This window comes from Ustilago hordei (assembly GCF_900519145.1).
Source record: "Ustilago hordei strain Uho2 genome assembly, contig: UHO2_mito, whole genome shotgun sequence".
Taxonomy (NCBI): Eukaryota; Fungi; Basidiomycota; class Ustilaginomycetes; order Ustilaginales; family Ustilaginaceae; genus Ustilago; species Ustilago hordei.
Window position 1 is genome coordinate 1 of NW_024545271.1, and position 14,093 is coordinate 14,093.

The following is a 14,093-nucleotide window of genomic DNA, read 5'->3' on the forward strand; positions in this document are numbered from 1 at the left end:
TTTGATTTTATATGGCGCGAGCAGGGAAAATTAGCAGAATATTTAGACCTTTAACAGAATTATTAGTAATAACAGTAAAAATAAAACATACTATAACCATCCCCGCGACTGCTCCTTGAAATTTTCTAAGCCAAGAATTCTCACTAGTCACAGCACCTTTATTATAAATAATAGAACTAGAAATAGTCCCGCCCCGCGCCTAATAAAATGAAATTTACTAGGCGCGCAAAATTTAACTAGTTAAATTTCTTCTCGAAGATTTTGCGCTACGCGCGGCATTTCTAGATTTAGACAAATCGGACGCCGAAGGCACCTTCTAGTGGTAGTAGTATATATTTACAATGTTTAGTTAGAAATTTCTACAGATCACTATCTTTATCTAGAGGCCGCGCCAATAAAAATCGGCGCAGAGCGCTTTTTATAGGCGCCATACATTTTTTGTATGTTCTTGTTGAGCTTTACTAAGCGCGTACGCGCGGGTCGGCTTTTAGTAGAAATAAGAAGAGTAGTCATAGTATATGTAAGTGATTTTAACTACAACTTTATCCTCAATGTAAACATTTATATCGGAAGCTATAAACATAGTAATAGTTTCATACATTTGTAGTGCGAAATAAATAAGGATTACACTTAGAATAAAATCTACAAAAGTGATTCGGTTGGAGCGTTCACCTTCGTTAGAAATAAGGGAAATAATTGTGATTTTATTGATTAGGATTTTTTAAGATAGTTTTAAATAGAAATGAAATTAGATAGTACAACAGTATAACATTTTATAATTACACTGGCCGCGCTACGCGCAAAATCTTCGATTGGGCGCCCTTCTTTTTTTTATAAAAAAAGCGCGGCCTAGTGAAAAATCTTTGATTGGGGGCTTCGCCCGCCCCCCGTTGTGTGGAGAGAACAGGACTCCGAACCTGCATCAGCTTCCTTGCAAAGGAAGTATACTAACCAATTGTAATATCTCCCCGCCGAAGGCTTTTACTAGATCTATACCGCCGAAGGCGCCTTCGGCAGTATAAAAAAGGAAAGTAGAATAATAAATAATAAATTTCGAACCTCCTTAAATAAATATATATTTCTATAAAGAAAGAAACTTGCAGTATACTAACCAACTATACTATGCATTCTTTTTGTGCTAATATAATCGAAGATTCTAGCGGATTCCTTTTTGTTTTTTAAGAAGGGCTTCTTCGATTGGGCTCCGCCCGGCGCGGTAATTTTCCCCGCGCCTTAGAAAATATCTGATTTGATTTTATATGGCGCGGGGCTTCGCCCGGGGCGCTACGCGCATAAGAAAAAGGCGCTTACGCGCGGGGCGCCCAATCTTCGATTTTATAACCCCGCGCGGAGCGCTAATATGGGGAATATTTATATTCCTTTATAAACCTTTATTATTTAAACTAGTCATAAATAAATGCGTTTAACAATGGGCGGAGCCCGAACTATTATGTACTAAGAATAAGTGAACCTAATTATTTTCGTAGGGGCGTAGGAATTATATCCCGCCGCGTACGCGCGGCTTCGCCCGCCCCGCTATTATGAGGGCCACTAATGAATATATTAGCCCCCAATCTTCATCTTCGATTTTATTAGGCAGTATATAAAAGCGCTATAAAAGATGGCTTATTTACACAAACTATAATAAGATAAACATGGTGGGTATCCTGAACATTATAGCGCCTTATATAATCTTCGATTATATTAGCCAGCACACTAAAAAAGAAAGACTACATTTTTTGATTTCTTTTTCTTATGCGCGTTATAAAATCGGCGCAGAGCGCCCCTTCCCAAAGGGGCGCTTCTTTTTTATTAAAAAAGCGCTACGCCTAATCGGGCTTCGCCCCCCTAGGAAATTTTTGCCGCCTATAAAAAAGATTCTATCTTTTATTGGCGCCCAGGCGGGCGCGCGTAGCGCCCCGCGCGTACGCGCTTGAAATTTTCTAGGGCGCGCGTACGCGCTTTAAAAAAGAAGCGCGTACGCGCGCCCAATCGAAGGCGCTACGCCCTCTTTTTTTATTTTAAAAAAAGAAGGCGCCCAATCGAAGAGGGCGCGCGGGTGGAACCCTATCGAAGATTTTGCGCTACGCGCGTCGCCTTATTTTTCCGGAGCGGAGGGCGCTACGCGCATTAGAAAAATTAGCAGCGCCAATAAAAAATAGGCGCGCCGAAGGCGCGCTTTTTTATAGGCGCCGATTATATTAGCAGGCGGGGGGAAAATAATTTTATATTAACTTATTGGAATATAGTGTGTAAAAAGGTATAGAATACCATGAAATGCACCAATAAGAGCGATAGATGTGTTAATTTGTAGGAAGATTACTAGAATATTATAAAATAGGTACTGATTATTATAGTCTTGTTTTTCTTCTTTTAGATTAGGTTGGAGAAGCGCTTCGCGCGGACTGATAACACTTTTCTTAAAGAAGTAAATAGTCTTTTGAAGTGTTACGGAAATTAGCACGGCAAGTAGTGAGTAAAATAGTAGCTTGGTAGACGCATTACATGCTTCACACATCTTGATGAATGGAATATCATTTGTAGTATCATTATCTACTAGTACGACTTTCAGGATATAATCACTAATTTCATGGAAGTAATAGATAATTGTAATCCCTAGAAGATGTTTTTTAAAGTTAGACCATTCTAGTGTACGAACTAGAAGATATGTACGATAAAATCCAAAAGCTATTCCTAGTACAAGCTGAGCTGCTTTTTGGAAGTAATGTACTGGAAGAGTTAGAATAGTTATACCAATAGGAACCTCTATAGATGTATTATATTTCGCTTTCAGAATTTCACAAAAATGGCTAGAAAAATAGATAGGAATAGTATAGTTCTTATAAAGAAACATACTTAGAATTAGAAGAATAACAAAAAGAGAAACAATAACCACTTTGTTAATTGAAATAATACCGCGCATAGCGCCTAGTGATTTATTGAACTCTACTGTTTTCAGGTCAGTTTCGTTTTGCCCTGAAAAAAGTTTACTAACTTTACCTAGCCATGACGGAATCTTTTTGCTAAAATAGCTAATAAAGATTTGTGTAAAGATAGAAAGTACAAAAAATAGTGCCACTGTAAACAGAATATAAACAATTAGATAGGGCTCCGCCCGTAGTAAAAAAAAGAATACATTGAGATTCCTTCACTAGAGACGCAATCCAGTTGACTTACATCTGTGTTAGATGGACATCGACTAGCATCATGGAATTTCATCCAATTAACTAGATAATCATAGATAGAAGTTACAATATTAGTATAAGCATTCGGCGTATCCTCAAGAGGAGAATGAATAGGAAAATCCTTGTTACCACTGCTAGTGTCAGCTAGAGTATTAGGAGTATTATTAGCTAGTTCAGCTTCTCGAAATTTAGCTTGTAGACGATCGCGGTCTAGAAGATTATTTTCATGTTGTTGAAGGCGCGTAGCGCGGGTTATTACTTTGAGTAACTTTGTTAATAGTTGAGACACTATTATTAGTATTATAGGCTGTATTCCCTTTGGGTTGACCATATACCGCTGTGGTAATAGTAGATGCGGTATGTTTTATAAACCCTTCCTGATTCAGCGCATTTACAAATAGTAGTCCCGCAAAAGTTGCAATTTTCGTTTTGGGACCTCCCCGAACACTCGACGTTGCTGTAAGAATACCCGTTGTAATAACCCCCTGGTAAAGGGCTTCTTTCCACCAGTTAAAAGATGGTAGTCGTTGCACTGCTGATTGGATGTCCTCAGCTGTTGCTCCTACTTGTACAGAGATACCAGAATTCATTGCTTTACGAGCTAGCTCTTTGCCTACTTTAGTAACAGTTTCTTCTGTCTCACTCTGTTGAAGCTCTGTACAATAATTTACATCCTCCCCACTATAAGCATATGCTACTTCTATAGTAAAGTAGAGATAAAGAAAGAATCCAGTTACAAACAGAAGAAATTTGTAAGGAAGACGTGCCTTTTCTAGTTTCCAGAGCAGAAGCTCCATATTGTCCTTAAGCCAAACAAATACACTTAGATTCTTAGTTACAGGATTATTTGTGTGAGAAAGAGCGAAAGTACAATACTCTTTATAAGAAGTATAAAGATAGTGTAGAATAAATACTACCGGGACGACGACCCAGTGTGGGGACTGTAGGTTTAGTGATACACCATTGTCTACAAGTGCAAGGAGTGATAGCTGGGCCTCTTTTAGAAATCCAAGAATAGTAAAACTATTCCAGTATTCTGCTGCAAAGTATACTAGTTTCATTAGAATTAGTACTGAAAATGCTGTCCCAATCATAGCTGCAAATACAGCAAAGATTAGATACAGTGTACCAATATCTTTAGCATTTGTAGAGTAAAGCCATCGTACCACTGCAAATTGCTGTGGGAAATCCTCTTAGTCTAGTTACTTTCTTTTTAGTTCAATCTTTTGCTTTATACTAATGCATTTTACTATTTTATTCTCGCTCCGCGCCTAATCAAATTTACTAGTCGCCGAAGGCTTCTAAGCGTAGCCGCGCCTAAGATTTTGCGCGGCTACGCCGGAATAAAAATCGTATATTTTTTTGCGCATTTTTGTAATAAAAAAATGAAAATAAAAATGAAAATCAAAATCAAAAAAAAGAAAAAGAGGGCGCCCCCCGATCGAAGATTTGGCGCTACCCGCCGTAGGCAAAATCGAAGGCGCTACAAAATAAAAATCGAAGATTTTGCGCTACGCGCGGCGCATTTCCTAATTAGCAAAACCAAAAACAAAAAGCGCGTACGCGCGGGAAGGCGAAGCCCAGTCGCGTTGAGGACTTCATTTTTAGTAAATACGAATATGAAGAGAGTAGCTAAAAAAGTTTCCCATTTTTTATGTATTTTGGAATTCCTATATATAGGTATATTATTACTAACAACGGACAAAAGGAGATTCGAACTCCTAAGGGAGTTTGTAATATCCCAGACAATTAGCAATCGCCGACACCTCGCCAATAGTGGTTTGTCCTTAAGTAACCTATATAAAGAAGGTATAACTCAGTTGGTTAGAGTGCGATACTTTTAATATCGAGGTCGTAGGTTCGAGCCCTACTATCTTCATATATTTCTATGCGCGTACGCGCGGGGGGGGGGGCGAAGCCCCCCTATCGGAGAGGGCGGGCGAAGCCCGGGTTGAATCGAACAACCATTCTCATTACATTCTCTAGCAGTAAAGAGAGATATCGTTTATAAGAATTTATCTTCCTATATTAGTAGATATCTATAATAAACTTTATATACTTCTTTATTATCCAATACATGCACTATATAAGAGATTTATTATATAGGGGCCCCAATGTTATAAACATTGTCAGGTATTCCTTCATTTTAAAGGAATATTCTTAGTAGTAGATGTATTAAGCTATCTACAGAACCTTTTCATAATTTCTTTCTCATTAGAACGGGAAATGTTTTCTAAGACGGTCAACTTTTTTTTGGGTCCCCTATCGCGCCGCCGTAGGCGCCCTATAAAATTGAAAATAAATTTGCCTACGGCGGGGGCGCTCTGCGCCGATCCCTTCGGCGCCCGCAAATTTCTTTGAAATTTTCTAGGGCGGCGCATTTTTATAGGCGCCTTCTTTTTTTTTTAAGAAAAAAAAAAGAGGCGTAGCGCATTTTTCCAAAAATTAGCATAAATTTACAAAACAAGAACGTAAGAGACGAGATATTACAGAAATTTCTAATGGTACTGATCCGCGCCCGCTTTTTTTTAATGCGCTTTATATAATCTTCGATTATATTAGCGTCAAAAAGAAGAAAAGAATGCGCCGTCCACTACCTCTATATGCTAAAAGTGTAAATACAAAAGTTAGTGGTGCAAATTGGAGTAAGAATTTTCCGCCAAACGGCGGAACAAGTAACCTACCTCCATGTACTTTTGATATGCTAAAGGTTAAAGACCCGCGCAACAATCGAAAACTAATTAATGAGTTCAGTGCGCGGCCGCGGCCCCTCTTTTTTTGGCTCTATATTTGGACTTATAATCCAACAGGAGTATCTCTAGTAGGCCAAAGTACACGTAAGACACCGAAATATTCATTTTATACCGCCACTATACTTTAATGAGAATTTTCTATCAACACAGCTACGACCTATAAAAATCGTAGATTTTTATTGCTACGCGCGTAGCGCATTCTTTTACTATTATGGGAGGCCGGGCCTATAAAAAATATTCTATCCCTTCGGCGCCTACGGCGGCCCGCATCTTTGATTTTATAACTACGCGCGGGTTACACCCGGCCGCTAATAAAATCTTTGATTTTATAACGCCGCGCGTACGCGCGCGCGCAAAATCTTCGGCCCGCGCAAAATTTCCGCCTACGGCGGGCGCGCGTAGCGCCCCTGATTAGGCGTAGCGCCTTCGATTTTCTAACGCGCATAAGAAAAAGAAGCAAAAATATTTCACTAACTCTTCTACGTATTGATCCTACTCAGTACAAACCAATTGATGTAACTAAGATAAAACAATACTTTATCGATACACTACATTCAGAACTAAATGTAGTTCGAGATCTTTTTAATCCGACTGTTACAAGTGAGACACTATCACAAAAAAGGAAACTTATTAAAGCGGAAAAATCGCACCTGTTTACTTTTATAAGCGCTACGCCGGGCGAAGCCGCGCGTACGCGCGCCCAATCGGCGCCGCCGTAGGCAAAAAGATTCTATCCCTTCGGCGCCCGCAAATTTCTTTGAAATTTTATAGGGCGGCGCGGGCGCGCGTAGCGCCCCGCGCGTACGCGCTTGAAATTTTCTAGGGCGCGCTACGCTTCTTTGTTTTTTTTTTAATGCGCTACGCCTAATAAAATGGAGGGCGGGCGAAGCCGCGCGTACGCGCCCTAGTAAAAGTAAATTTTGCGGGCGCCCAATCGAAGGCGCTACGCGCGGCGCTACGCCATAAAAAATCGAAGATTTTTGCGGTGATAAACTACTTTTCAGCTTTGAATCTAAAGCACAAGCACAACTACTTGCTGGTATTACCTCTTCTACAATTAAAAAGGCTATTGAAAGAGCCTAATAAAAATCGGCGCAGAGCGCTTTTTATAACGCCGCGCGTACGCGCGCGCGCAAGGGCTTCGCCCTCCTAGTCGCCGAAGGCTTCTAAGCGTAGCCGCGCCGAAGATTTTTATAGGCGCCTACTTTGCCATTACTACTACACCAATTGAAAATGCTACCACAGAATATCAACTTACTATGGAGTTATAAAATTGAAAATTTTCTTAGCCATTCTTTTTGTCGCGCCTTATTTTTCCGGAGGAGCATAAAAAGGCGCGTACGCGCGTTATAAAAGATTTTATTAGGAGCCCCGCGCGTCAGCGCCTTTTTGTTTTTTTTAACCCGCAAATTTCAAGCGCGTACGCGCGGGGCGCTACGCGCGCCCGCCTGGGCGCCGCCCTATAAAATTTAAAAGAGGGCGAAGCCCGCCCAATAAAATTTCTTTGAAATTTTATAGGGCGGGCGCCGAAGGGATAGAATATTTTTTATAGGCGCCGATTGGGCGCCCTTCTTTTTGTTTTTAAAAGCCTTCGGCGGGGCCGCGCGGCTACGCTTATAAAATTTCCTAGTAAATTTTGCGCTCCGCCTCTTTTTTTTTTTAAAAAAAAAAAAGAAGGCGCGGAGATATTTTATTAGCATTCATGAAAGTTCGTAATGAAAACATGAAAGAGAGTAGTTATAATTCTTCTATTCAAAAACCTATTCTATGCACGCGCCAATGGGCGAAGATTTTTGCGCGCGCGCGTACGCGCGGCGTTGCCCTAGAAAATTGAAAAGAGGGCGCCTACGGCGGGCGCGCTCTGCGCCGAAGATTTTGCCTACGGCGGCGCATTTTATTAGCGCACTCTAGAACCTAGCCAAACATTTATTGCTAACTCTCTCTCGTAATAAAGCTTGTGAGAAACTATCCCAACTAGAAGGAATTCATATCCCTTCGTATTTGTTCGACTACAAGATGGTAAACTATACCTTAACAAGTGGATTCTTTCTTACATTAATATAGCCGCGCCTATAAAAAATATTCTATTTTTTATTGGCGCGCGGTTATAAATTTAACTAGTTAAATTTCGCGCGGCCGTTTAAACTTCTACTTTTATAAATACTTATAAATATTCGGTTTATAAGCACAAACAATAACTAGGATGAGTTGAATCGAACAACTATTTTTCTCACCAAAAAAGAAAGTCTTTCCTTTAGACGACATCCTACATTTTACTTTATTAGTATTCTTATCATAGTAGTCTACTATCAGGTAGTATTACTATTACTTTTTTTAACCATTCTCATTACCGCCGCAGGCTTTCCTTTAGACGAGATCCTATATTACCACTTATACTTATAATTCTATACAATTATGTAAAAATAGAATACTATATCAATAGGAACAGAACCTCACTATAAGGAGGGCTAATAAAATGCGCTACGCGCGATTTTATAACTACGCGCAAAATCGAAGATTTTTATTTACATTTGTAAAATTTTGCGCTACGCCTAATCAAATTTACTAGTAAATTTTGCGGGCGCGCCGCCCTATAAAATTGAAAATAAATTTGCCGGCGCCGAAGGGATAGAATATTTTTTATAGGCGCCCCACCCTATCGGCGCAGAGCGCGCCCGCCGTAGGCGCCCTCTTTTCAATTTTCTAGGGCGCGCTACGGAATAAAAATCGAAGGCGCTACGCGCGCCTATCGGCGGCCCCTTCTTTATTACTACAATCTATAAGATCCGCGCTACGCGCGATAGCACATTTATATTAACTATTATTAGGTGATAGCCACATTCCATTTATAGAATTTATATAGTGGAAATTTCTAATTCGTTTATATATAAATTTCTTTTTATAAAAAGATTCTAAGATTTTAAAAGACGCGCCTAATCAAATTTACTAGGAAATTTTTCGCCTTTTTTTAAAACGGGCGCCCCCCGCCCTATCGAAGGCGCTACGCGCGGCTCCGCCCTATAAAATTGAAAGCGCGTACGCGCGGGGGGCTGCGCCCGCCCGCCCAATAAAATTTCTTTGAAATTTTATAGGGCGGGGGCGCTACGCGCGATTTTATAACCCCCCGCCGTAGGCAAAATCGAAGATTTTGCGCTACGCGCGGCGCTTTTCCCTTATTTTTCCGGAGGGCGCATCTTCGATTTTATAACGCGCATAAGGGAAAGCGCCTATAAAAAATCTTCGATTTTTTATTGGCGCGCACAAAAAGAATGCGCGATCTTAGATTATATAGTATTTTTATAGTTACTACTATTTATATTTACAGTATATTGCCGACTACTAGAATCGAACTAGTGTCAAGTAATTACAAGTTACCTATTCTACCACTAAACTAAGTCGACATTTTTATTATATTATAACTAGGCGCGTACGCGCGGCTTCGCCCGCCCATTACAATTTAACAGCCTACGGCGGTTTTAGAATATCGCGCGTAGCGCACTATTCCGCGCGGAGCGCATATCTCTTTTTTATAGATCTAAATCTACTGATCTCTAGGAGAATCGAACTCCTATTAGTAAAATGAAGATCTACTGTTTTACCTTTAAACTAAGAGACCTATACCTATATATATATATATACATAAATTAAACCCATCCGCGCGTAGCGCTTTATTAGTAGTGGCCGCGCTACGCGCAAAAATCGAAGATAGGGTGGGGCGCCTATAAAAAATATTCTATCCCTTCGGCGCCCGCAAATTTCTTTGAAATTTTATAGGGCGGCGCCCCCGCAAAATTTACTTTTACTAGGGGGCGCGCGTAGCGCCCCTGATTAGGCGTAGCGCCAAATTTTCAATTTTATAACCGCAATAAATCACAATTTATAAAGTAGTGGCTATAAAATCCCTTATTTTCAGGGCGGGCCTATAAAAAATATTCTATCCCTTCGGCGCCTACGGCGGCCCGCATCTTTGATTTTTTAACCGCTAGTAATTTTATTAGCACTATACAAATACAAGCATTATGATAGGGAGAATTAAAATCGAAGGGGGCGGTAATAAAGTATGATAGAATATTTCTATATTCAACTAGATGTGAGGTTAGAAAATTTTCAATTTTGCGCTACGCTTATAAAATTTACTAGTAAATTTTGCCGCTTTTTAAAACGGCCGCATCATTTTAGTTTAATAGTGCGCCGCGCTATGCGCAAAAATCTTCGGCGCATAGCGCGGCTACGCTTAGAAAATTCAATTTACTAGTAAATTTCATTTTATTAGGCGCGCTCTTTTTATAATATTAATTCATTTTTAAATATTCCTATTTCAAGGCGATAATTATTTAATTGAGTACATTCCAGGATTCGAACACTGGTCTAGCAGGACATGAGTCTGCTGTGCCACCTTTACACTAAAGTACTTTATATATTTAATCTTTGCTATTCTTATACTAACTATATATATACAGATCTATTATCAAATAAAAAGTTACTCTCTAATGATTGAAAATATATATAGAAATATATTTGGTTGGGCGCGCGTACGCGCGGCTTCGCCCGCCCCCCGCGGGGTCCCCGCGCCAATAAAAAATAGGCGCTTTTTTATAGGCGCCCCGCGCTACGCTTCTTTTTTAAAATAACAGCGCTACGCCTAATCAGGGGCGCTACGCGCGCCCACTAGTAAATTTTGCGGGGACCCATTTTTATAGGCGCTGACGCGTGGGGGATAGATATATAATATCGTTTAATTGAATACAAATGGATGGTTGATTATAAACTTTAGCCCTACAACAATTGTTGAAATGTTAACAACTACAATAATTTGTAGAACAGTAATTAGATTATATACCACTTTATCTGATGGGATAATATTACTAAGTAGTGTAAATTTCTCAACGATACTATCTCGATATTTTACACAGTATCGGTAGATGGTAATTAGAACAAGGGGCGCCAATAAAAATCGCGCCGCCCTATAAAATTTAAAAGAGGGCGGGCGCAGCCCCCCTATTGGGCGCGCCGAAGATTTTTGCGCATAGCGCGGCGCATTTTTATAGGCGCGTACAATAATTGCAGTTACTCCAATTAGAAGTACAACGATGTTGTATTGGAAGTGTAGCACGTCAATAGCGCTTAGTTCACTGAAATCTGTTGCAGGTACTCGATTTCGCAGTTCCTGCTTCATAGAATTAGGAAGAAGTGAAAATAGCCAATCAAAAATAGACCAGGGCGAATCCCCGCGCGTAGCGCCAAGTGGGGGCGGAATGAGATGATTGCTATTCGTAGTATTACTACTACTGTTCATGTTAAGGCTACCTGATAGTTTGTTACCGCGCCGCCCTATAAAATTTCAAGCGCGTACGCGCGGGGGGCTGCGCCCGCCCGCCGTAGGCGGGCTTCGCCCTCTTTTCAATTTTCTAGGGCGCCGAAGGGATCGGCGCAGAGCGCCCCCGCCGTAGGCGGGCTTCGCCCTCTTTTAAATTTTATAGGGCGCCTACGGCGGCGCGATTTTATAACTACGCGCAAAATCTACGATTTTATTGGCGCGGGCGCGGAATGTTATTTTATACGTACTGAGGTATCGAAGGTGGAAAGGGGGAATATCTATCCCCCCCCGGATAGGTTAACTTAGCGTTAAGTACTCAATAATTATGAGTAAAGTAGCAGGAATGATACCATTAGCGCAAATAGTCCAGTAGCCTCTGATAGGGCAAATCCTAGAATTGCGTAAGTAAATAGTTGCATTGGGTATTAAACATACCTATTATTAGGTATGACCTAACTCTTTTTAATAAGTTAGCTAGTAGTCACCTACTAGATTAGACTATGTCTTCTATTTATAATACAATATAAATAGCAGGGCGCTCGTGTCCGGGTTATTGTTAGTGCAACTCACCGATTAGTCGTTGAACTTTCTTAAATCGCTTTCTAGTTTCTATTCTATTTACTAGAAGGGCACTGACTTAAGCTTAGCTGCAAATTCTCTTATCTTTACATAAGATCTCCTTGCAATTCACCCTGTAGAGGCCAGATTTTAACCTCGTAGGCTAGGGTTTCGTGAAACTCCTTGGATTAGAGCAGCGAATACGATTCCAACTCCGATTCCAGCTCCGATTAGTCCTAGAGCAGCTACTCCTGATCCGATGTATTTAGCAGCAGCAAGCATAGTAAATAACAATGATATGGTGCGCCAGTATGCCAATAATAGAGAGAAAATCTTTATTACGGTAAACACTAGCTGGTGAACAGATGCTGAATATCTTTATAAAAGATGTTTTCAGTTCCTATACAATAATCTTAATTAAGCGGAGCCCGCCCTATAAAATTTAAAGCGCGTACGCGCGGGGGGCTGCGCCCGCCCGCCCAATAAAATTTCTTTGAAATTTTATAGGGCGGGGGCGCTACGCGCTGATTTTATATGGCGCGGGGTTTCACCCGGGGCGGGGCGCTACGCGCATAAGAAAAAGGCGCTGACGCGCGTTAGAAAATCGCGCGTAGCGCATTTTATTAGGGCGCGCGTACGCGCGCCCAATAGTAGATTTTATTAGCACAAGTTTACAAGAACAGCTGGAATCGAACCAACATAAATGACTTTGGAGATCATAGTATTACCATTATACGATATTCTTTTCTAATTATTTCTTACTATACTTATAAAATACTTCATACTATTTTATTGACAAAAGTATCCGCGCCTAATCAAATTTACTAGTCGCCGAAGGCTTCTAAGCGTAGCCCTATCGGCGCAGAGCGCGCCCTATAAAATTTAAAAGAAATTTTATAGGCCGCGCATTTTTTATAGGCGCATTTTATTAGCGCTTTGTTTTTAAAAGGCGCGGGGTTAGAAAATCGCGCCGCCCTAGAAAATTTAAAGCGCGTACGCGCGGGGGGCTGCGCCCGCCCGCCTACGGCGGGCGCGCTCTGCGCCGAAGATTTTTATAGGCGCATTTTATTAGGGCGCCCCCCTTTTGACTGCTAATCTATATATATAAATAACTAATAGTTGCGCGGATATATTTTCATGTATCTAAACGCGCTTCTAAAAATTTTTTGTTTGATTTAGTGGCTCTTATAAAATGCGCTACGCGCGATTTTATAAGGAGGGAGCAGATAAACCTTATAAATCAAAGGTTTTAACTCGCGCTAATAAAAATAGAAGGCGCCTATAAAAAATGCGCGGCGCTACAAAATAAAAATCGGCGCAGAGCGCTTTTTATAGCCTACGGCGGCGCGGTATTTACAATAATGAGTTGGTAAGATATTGTAGAGTCGAGAGGGAATTGAACCCTAGATGGTAGAATTTGCAGTTCCCCAACAGAAGCCATCTGTACTCGACTCAGAGTATATAAAAGATAGCTATTCTTATAAAGGGCGCCAGTCGTGGGTTCCATCATTTTATCAAGGCAATAAAATAGGGATTAATCAGTATTACTTTTATTAGGCCGCGCCGAAGGCATCTTTGATTTTATAACGCGCAGGAAAACAGAGCGCGTACGCGCGGTCTATTGTAAATAGTAATCCAATCCTTATCTAAAAACTAGTTACGATAAAAAAATATTTTCGGCCGTCGCGCCTTATATAATCTTCGATTATATTAGCAGGGGATAATTATAGTTGAATTATCCCCTAACACAAAGTTATAAAATGAGCGCGGGGTACAATTATTAGATTGTCACATATCATTCCGCGCGAAGCGCTCTCCTGGAATAGGGTTTATGTAAAGAAAATAAAGTCCATAACTATATGATACAGCATAAATGATAAGCGATACTTTATTTATAAGGATGCGCTACGCGCGCGTCAAGAACTGATTTAGAAGGTAGAAACTTAGCGAGAAATGTTGGTAGTACCTTTTCAATCAGATACTCTCGATTGTTTTTAGTCCATGTAAGAATACTGATCAGTCCAATACAAAGAAGAGTAAAAAAAAACAGGATACACAGAATATAAATAAAAAGATTATATTGCATAAATAGGCGCTACGCGCGGTATGTCCCATTATTCGGAGAACTAGGAAGTCGACTAGCAATATCCTGGTTCATCCAGTCAGGTAGGAATTTAGGTAGGTAATCCCAAAATAGTGAACCGGTAGAGTCCGTGTTATTCTCGAGAGGTGAATGAATATTGTATGTTCGTTGCCCTGCGCGTACGCGCGGTCTTCTCC

General features: G+C 40.6%; 6 non-coding genes across 6 annotated transcripts; 1 reads left to right on the forward strand and 5 right to left on the reverse strand.

The window, feature by feature from the left end:
• The first annotated feature begins 4,990 nt into the window (after window positions 1-4,990).
• tRNA-Lys(TTT) lies at window positions 4,991-5,064 on the forward strand. Its single transcript has one exon. It is a non-coding gene; the product is annotated as a tRNA-Lys (tRNA).
• A 3,072-nt stretch (window positions 5,065-8,136) lies between these two features.
• Window positions 8,137-8,207, reverse strand: tRNA-Pseudo(TTG). The gene has a single exon. It is a non-coding gene (tRNA).
• Window positions 8,208-9,268: 1,061 nt separating this feature from the next.
• Window positions 9,269-9,339, reverse strand: tRNA-Thr(TGT). The gene has a single exon. It is a non-coding gene; the product is annotated as a tRNA-Thr (tRNA).
• Window positions 9,340-9,483: 144 nt separating this feature from the next.
• On the reverse strand, window positions 9,484-9,554 carry tRNA-Glu(TTC). Its single transcript has one exon. It is a non-coding gene; the product is annotated as a tRNA-Glu (tRNA).
• A 725-nt stretch (window positions 9,555-10,279) lies between these two features.
• On the reverse strand, window positions 10,280-10,350 carry tRNA-Met(CAT). The gene has a single exon. It is a non-coding gene; the product is annotated as a tRNA-Met (tRNA).
• Window positions 10,351-12,487: 2,137 nt separating this feature from the next.
• Window positions 12,488-12,558, reverse strand: tRNA-Trp(CCA). The gene has a single exon. It is a non-coding gene; the product is annotated as a tRNA-Trp (tRNA).
• Between the last annotated feature and the right edge of the window lie 1,535 nt (window positions 12,559-14,093).